This window comes from Megachile rotundata, chromosome 3, assembly GCF_050947335.1.
Source record: "Megachile rotundata isolate GNS110a chromosome 3, iyMegRotu1, whole genome shotgun sequence".
Lineage (NCBI taxonomy): Eukaryota > Metazoa > Arthropoda > Insecta > Hymenoptera > Megachilidae > Megachile > Megachile rotundata.
Genome location: NC_134985.1, coordinates 1,193,768 through 1,202,500, shown reverse-complemented (window position 1 = coordinate 1,202,500; position 8,733 = coordinate 1,193,768).

Below are 8,733 nucleotides of genomic sequence, written 5' to 3'. Positions count from 1 at the left end.
AGACAGCGACAGCGACAGAGACAGGGACAGAGAGAGAGACAGAGACGGAGACTGAGACAGAGACAGAGACAGAGATAGCGAGAGAGACAGAGATAGAGAGAGAGACAGAGATTGAGACAGAGACAGAGACAGACAGAGACAGAGACAGAGACAGAGACAGAGACAGAGACAGAGGCAGAGACAGAGGCAGAGACAGAGGCAGAGACAGAGACAGAGACAGGGACGGAGACAGAGACAGAGACCGAGATAGAGACAGAGACAGAGACAGAGGCAGAGGCAGAGGCAGAGGCAGAGACTGCGACAGAGACAGTGACGGCGAGAGAGACAGAAACAGAGACAGAAGCAGAGACAGACATAGAGACAGAGACAGAGACCGAGACAGAGAGAGAGACAGAGACAGAGACAGAGACAGAGACAGAGACAGAGACAGAGACAGAGAAAGAGACAGAGACAGACATAGAGACTGAGACAAAGGGCAGGGACAGAGGCAGAGACAGAGACAGATACAGAGACAGAGACTGAGACAGAGACAGAGACAGAGACAGAGACAGAGACAGAGACAGAGACAGAGACAGAGACAGAGACAGAGACAGAGACAGAGACTCCGACAGAGACAGAGACAGCGAGAGAGACAGAGATAGAGACAGAGACAGAGACAGAGACAGAGACAGGGACAGAGACAGAGACAGAGACAGAAACAGAGACAGAAACAGAGACAGACATAGAGACAGAGACAGTGGCAGGGACAGAGGCAGAGACAGAGACAGAGACAGAGACTCCGACAGAGACAGAGACAGCGAGAGAGACAGAGATAGAGACAGAGACAGAGACAGAGACAGAGACAGAGACAGAGGCAGGGACAGAGACAGATACAGAGACAGAGACAGATACAGAGACAGAGACAGAGACGGAGACAGAGACAGAGACAGAGACAGAGACAGCGACAGCGACAGAGACAGGGACAGAGAGAGAGACAGAGACAGAGACTGAGACAGAGACGGAGACAGAGATAGCGAGAGAGACAGAGATAGAGACAGAGACAGAGATTGAGACAGAGACAGGGACAGACAGAGACAGAGACAGAGACAGAGACAGAGACAGAGACAGAGACAGAGACAGAGACAGAGACAGAGACAGAGACAGAGACAGAGACAGAGACAGAGACAGAGACAGAGACAGAGACAGAGACAGAGACAGAGACAGAGACAGAGACAGAGACAGAGACAGAGACAGAGACAGAGACAGAGACAGAGACAGAGACAGAGACAGAGACAGAGACAGAGACAGAGACAGAGACAGAGACAGAGACAGAGACAGAGACGGTGTGAGAGACAGAGATAGAGACAGAGACAGAGACAGAGACAGAGACAGAGTGGTCGAGAGAGACAGAGATAGAGACGGAGACAGAGACAGAGACAGAGGCAGAGGCAGAGACTGCGACAGAGACAGTGACGGCGAGAGAGACAGAGATAGAGACAGAGACAGAGACAGAGGCAGAGGCAGAGGCAGAGGCAGAGACTGCGGCAGAGACAGTGACGGCGAGAGAGACAGAAACAGAGACAGAAACAGAGACAGACATAGAGACAGAGACAGATGCAGGGACAGGGGCGGAGACAGAGACAGAGACAGAGACTGCGACAGAGACAGAGACAGCGAGAGAGACAGAGATAGAGACAGAGACAGAGACAGAGACAGAGACAGAGACAGAGACGGAGACAGAGACAGAGACAGAGATAGAGACAGAGACAGAGGCAGAGACAGAGGCAGAGACAGAGGCAGAGACAGAGACAGAGACAGGGACGGAGACAGAGACAGAGACCGAGATAGAGACAGAGACAGAGACAGAGGCAGAGGCAGAGGCAGAGGCAGAGACTGCGACAGAGACAGTGACGGCGAGAGAGACAGAAACAGAGACAGAAGCAGAGACAGACATAGAGACAGAGACAGAGACCGAGACAGAGAGAGAGACAGAGACAGAGACAGAGACAGAGACAGAGACAGAGACAGAGACAGAGACAGAGAAAGAGACAGAGACAGACATAGAGACTGAGACAAAGGGCAGGGACAGAGGCAGAGACAGAGACAGATACAGAGACAGAGACTGAGACAGAGACAGAGACAGAGACAGAGACAGAGACAGAGAGAGAGACAGAGACAGAGACAGAGACAGAGACAGAGACAGAGACTCCGACAGAGACAGAGACAGCGAGAGAGACAGAGATAGAGACAGAGACAGAGACAGAGACAGAGACAGGGACAGAGACAGAGACAGAGACAGAAACAGAGACAGAAACAGAGACAGACATAGAGACAGAGACAGTGGCAGGGACAGAGGCAGAGACAGAGACAGAGACAGAGACAGAGACAGAGACAGAGACAGAGACAGAGACAGCGACAGCGACAGAGTCAGGGACAGAGACAGAGACAGAGACAGAGACAGAGGCAGAGACAGAGACAGATACAGAGACAGAGACAGATACAGAGACAGAGACAGAGACGGAGACAGAGACAGAGACAGAGACAGAGACAGCGACAGCGACAGAGACAGGGACAGAGAGAGAGACAGAGACAGAGACTGAGACAGAGACGGAGACAGAGATAGCGAGAGAGACAGAGATAGAGACAGAGACAGAGATTGAGACAGAGACAGGGACAGACAGAGACAGAGACAGAGACAGAGACAGAGACAGAGACAGAGACAGAGACAGAGACAGAGACAGAGACAGAGACACGGAGAGAGACAGAGATAGAGACATAGACAGAGACAGAGACAGAGACAGAGACAGCGAGAGAGACAGAGATAGAGACAGAGACAGAGACAGAGACAGAGACATATACAGAGACAGAGACCGAGATAGAGACAGAGACAGAGACAGAGGCAGAGGCAGAGGCAGAGGCAGAGGCAGAGGCAGAGGCAGAGGCAGAGACTGCGACAGAGACAATGACGGCGAGAGAGACAGAAACAGAGACAGAAACAGAGACAGACATAGAGACAGAGACAGAGGCAGAGACATAGACAGAGACAGAGACTGCGACAGAGACAGAGACCGCGAGAGAGACAGAGATAGAGACAGAGACAGAGACAGAGACAGAGAGAGAGACAGAGACAGAGACAGAGACAGAGACAGAGACAGAGACAGAGACAGCGACAGCGACAGAGACAGGGACAGAGAGAGAGACAGTGACAGAGACTGAGACAGAGACAGAGACAGAGATAGCGAGAGAGACAGAGATAGAGACAGAGACAGAGGCAGAGACAGAGGCAGGGACAGAGGCAGACACAGAGACAGAGACAGAGACAGAGACAGAGACAGAGACCGAGACAGAGACAGAGATAGAGAAAGAGACAGAGACAGAGACAGCGACAGCGACAGAGACAGAGACAGAAACAGAGACAGAGTCAGAGACAGACATAGAGACAGAGACAAAGGGCAGGGACAGAGGCAGAGACGGAGACAGATACAGAGACAGAGACTGAGACAGAGACAGAGACAGAGACGGCGTGAGAGACAGAGATAGAGACAGAGACAGAGACAGAGACGGAGACAGGGACAGAGACGGAGACAGAGACAGAGAAAGAGACAGAGACAGAGACAGCGACAGAGACAGAAACAGAGACAGAGACAGAGACAGAGACAGAGACAGTGACAGAGACAGAGACAGAGACAGAGACGGCGCGAGAGACAGAGATAGAGACAGAGACAGAGACAGAGACAGATACGGCGAGAGAGACAGAGATAGAGACAGAGACAGAGACAGAGACGGAGACGGAGACAGAGACCGAGACAGAGACAGAGACAGAGACAGAGACAGAGACAGAGACAGAGACAGAGACAGAGACAGAGACAGAGACAGAGACAGAGACAGAGACAGAGACAGCGACAGAGACACAGACAGAGACAGAGACAGAGACAGAGACAGAGGCAGAGACAGAGACAGAGATAGAGACAGAGACAGAGACAGAGACGGAGACAGAGACAGAGACGGAGACAGAGACAGAGACAGAGAAAGAGACAGAGACAGAGACAGCGACGGAGACAGAAACAGAGACAGAGACAGAGAGGTCGAGAGAGACAGAGATAGAGACGGAGACAGAGACAGAGACAGAGACGGCGAGAGAGACAGAGACAGAGACAGAGACAGAGACAGACACAGAGACAGAGACAGAGACAGAGACAGAGACAGATACAGAGACAGAGACAGAGACAGAGACAGAGACAGAGACAGAGAAAGAGACAGAGGCAGAGACAGAGACAGAGACAGAGACAGAGACAGCGACAGAGACAGAGACAGAGACAGAGACAGAGACAGAGACAGAGACAGAGACAGAGACAGAGACGGAGACAGAGACAGAGACAGAGACAGAGACAGAGACAGAGACAGAGACAGCGACAGCGACAGAGACAGGGACAGAGAGAGAGACAGAGACGGAGACTGAGACAGAGACAGAGACAGAGATAGCGAGAGAGACAGAGATAGAGAGAGAGACAGAGATTGAGACAGAGACAGAGACAGACAGAGACAGAGACAGAGACAGAGACAGAGACAGAGACAGAGACAGAGACAGAGACAAAGACAGAGACAGAGACAGACACAGATACAGAGACAGAGACAGAGACAGAGACAGAGACAGAGACAGAGGCAGAGACAGAGACAGAGACAGAGACGGAGGCAGAGACAGAGACAGAGACAGAGACAGAGACAGCGGCAGAGGCAGAGAGGTCGAGAGAGACAGAGATAGAGACGGAGACAGAGACAGAGACAGAGACAGAGATAGAGACAGAGACAGAGGCAGAGACAGAGACAGCGACAGCGACAGAGTCAGGGACAGAGACAGAGACAGAGACAGAGACAGAGGCAGAGACAGAGACAGATACAGAGACAGAGACAGATACAGAGACAGAGACAGAGACGGAGACAGAGACAGAGACAGAGACAGAGACAGCGACAGCGACAGAGACAGGGACAGAGAGAGAGACAGAGACAGAGACTGAGACAGAGACGGAGACAGAGATAGCGAGAGAGACAGAGATAGAGACAGAGACAGAGATTGAGACAGAGACAGGGACAGACAGAGACAGAGACAGAGACAGAGACAGAGACAGAGACAGAGACAGAGACAGAGACAGAGACAGAGACAGAGACAGAGACAGAGACAGAGACAGAGACAGAGACAGAGACAGAGACAGAGACAGAGACAGAGACAGAGACAGAGACAGAGACGGTGTGAGAGACAGAGATAGAGACAGAGACAGAGACAGAGACAGAGACAGAGAGGTCGAGAGAGACAGAGATAGAGACGGAGACAGAGACAGAGACAGAGGCAGAGGCAGAGACTGCGACAGAGACAGTGACGGCGAGAGAGACAGAGATAGAGACAGAGACAGAGACAGAGGCAGAGGCAGAGGCAGAGGCAGAGACTGCGGCAGAGACAGTGACGGCGAGAGAGACAGAAACAGAGACAGAAACAGAGACAGACATAGAGACAGAGACAGATGCAGGGACAGGGGCGGAGACAGAGACAGAGACAGAGACTGCGACAGAGACAGAGACAGCGAGAGAGACAGAGATAGAGACAGAGACAGAGACAGAGACAGAGACAGAGACGGAGACAGAGACAGAGACAGAGATAGAGACAGAGACAGAGGCAGAGACAGAGGCAGAGACAGAGGCAGAGACAGAGACAGAGACAGGGACGGAGACAGAGACAGAGACCGAGATAGAGACAGAGACAGAGACAGAGGCAGAGGCAGAGGCAGAGGCAGAGACTGCGACAGAGACAGTGACGGCGAGAGAGACAGAAACAGAGACAGAAGCAGAGACAGACATAGAGACAGAGACAGAGACCGAGACAGAGAGAGAGACAGAGACAGAGACAGAGACAGAGACAGAGACAGAGACAGAGACAGAGACAGAGAAAGAGACAGAGACAGACATAGAGACTGAGACAAAGGGCAGGGACAGAGGCAGAGACAGAGACAGATACAGAGACAGAGACTGAGACAGAGACAGAGACAGAGACAGAGACAGAGACAGAGACAGAGACAGAGACAGAGACAGAGACAGAGGCAGAGACAGAGACAGATACAGAGACAGAGACAGATACAGAGACAGAGACAGAGACGGAGACAGAGACAGAGACAGAGACAGAGACAGCGACAGCGACAGAGACAGGGACAGAGAGAGAGACAGAGACAGAGACTGAGACAGAGACGGAGACAGAGATAGCGAGAGAGACAGAGATAGAGACAGAGACAGAGATTGAGACAGAGACAGGGACAGACAGAGACAGAGACAGAGACAGACATAGAGACAGAGACAGTGGCAGGGACAGAGGCAGAGACAGAGACAGAGACAGAGACAGAGACAGAGACAGAGACAGAGACAGCGACAGCGACAGAGTCAGGGACAGAGACAGAGACAGAGACAGAGACAGAGGCAGAGACAGAGACAGATACAGAGACAGAGACAGATACAGAGACAGAGACAGAGACGGAGACAGAGACAGAGACAGAGACAGAGACAGCGACAGCGACAGAGACAGGGACAGAGAGAGAGACAGAGACAGAGACTGAGACAGAGACGGAGACAGAGATAGCGAGAGAGACAGAGATAGAGACAGAGACAGAGATTGAGACAGAGACAGGGACAGACAGAGACAGAGACAGAGACAGAGACAGAGACAGAGACAGAGACAGAGACAGAGACAGAGACAGAGACAGAGACAGAGACAGAGACAGAGACAGAGACAGAGACAGAGACAGAGACAGAGACAGAGACAGAGACAGAGACAGAGACAGAGACAGAGACAGAGACAGAGACAGAGACAGAGACAGAGACAGAGACAGAGACAGAGACAGAGACGGTGTGAGAGACAGAGATAGAGACAGAGACAGAGACAGAGACAGAGACAGAGAGGTCGAGAGAGACAGAGATAGAGACGGAGACAGAGACAGAGACAGAGGCAGAGGCAGAGACTGCGACAGAGACAGTGACGGCGAGAGAGACAGAGATAGAAACAGAGACAGAGACAGAGGCAGAGGCAGAGGCAGAGGCAGAGACTGCGGCAGAGACAGTGACGGCGAGAGAGACAGAAACAGAGACAGAAACAGAGACAGACATAGAGACAGAGACAGATGCAGGGACAGGGGCGGAGACAGAGACAGAGACAGAGACTGCGACAGAGACAGAGACAGCGAGAGAGACAGAGATAGAGACAGAGACAGAGACAGAGACAGAGACAGAGACAGAGACGGAGACAGAGACAGAGACAGAGACAGAGACAGAGACAGAGACAGAGACAGCGACAGGGACAGAGACATAGACAGAGACAGAGCCAGAGGTGGAAGCAGAGACAGAGACAGCGAGAGAGATAGAGATAGAGGCAGAGACAGAGACAGAGGCAGAGATAGAGGCAGCGGCAGAGGCAGAGACTGCGACAGAGACAGTGACGGCGAGAGAGACAGAGATAGAGACAGCGACAGAGACAGAGACAGGGACGGAGGCAGAGACAGAGACCGAGATAGAGACAGAGACAGAGACAGAGACAGAGGCAGAGGCAGAGGCAGAGGCAGAGGCAGAGACTGCGACAGAGACAGTGACGGCGAGAGAGACAGAAACAGAGACAGAAGCAGAGACAGACATAGAGACAGAGACAGAGGCAGGGACAGGGGCAGAGACAGAGACAGAGACAGAGACTGCGACAGAGACAGAGACACGGAGAGAGACAGAGATAGAGACATAGACAGAGACAGAGACAGAGACAGAGACAGCGAGAGAGACAGAGATAGAGACAGAGACAGAGACAGAGACAGAGACATATACAGAGACAGAGACCGAGATAGAGACAGAGACAGAGACAGAGGCAGAGGCAGAGGCAGAGGCAGAGGCAGAGGCAGAGACTGCGACAGAGACAATGACGGCGAGAGAGACAGAAACAGAGACAGAAACAGAGACAGACATAGAGACAGAGACAGAGGCAGAGACATAGACAGAGACAGAGACTGCGACAGAGACAGAGACCGCGAGAGAGACAGAGATAGAGACAGAGACAGAGACAGAGACAGAGAGAGAGACAGAGACAGAGACAGAGACAGAGACAGAGACAGAGACAGAGACAGCGACAGCGACAGAGACAGGGACAGAGAGAGAGACAGTGACAGAGACTGAGACAGAGACAGAGACAGAGATAGCGAGAGAGACAGAGATAGAGACAGAGACAGAGGCAGAGACAGAGGCAGGGACAGAGGCAGACACAGAGACAGAGACAGAGACAGAGACAGAGACAGAGACCGAGACAGAGACAGAGATAGAGAAAGAGACAGAGACAGAGACAGCGACAGCGACAGAGACAGAGACAGAAACAGAGACAGAGTCAGAGACAGACATAGAGACAGAGACAAAGGGCAGGGACAGAGGCAGAGACGGAGACAGATACAGAGACAGAGACTGAGACAGAGACAGAGACAGAGACGGCGTGAGAGACAGAGATAGAGACAGAGACAGAGACAGAGACGGAGACAGGGACAGAGACGGAGACAGAGACAGAGAAAGAGACAGAGACAGAGACAGCGACAGAGACAGAAACAGAGACAGAGACAGAGACAGAGACAGAGACAGTGACAGAGACAGAGACAGAGACAGAGACGGCGCGAGAGACAGAGATAGAGACAGAGACAGAGACAGAGACAGATACGGCGAGAGAGACAGAGATAGAGACAGAGACAGAGACAG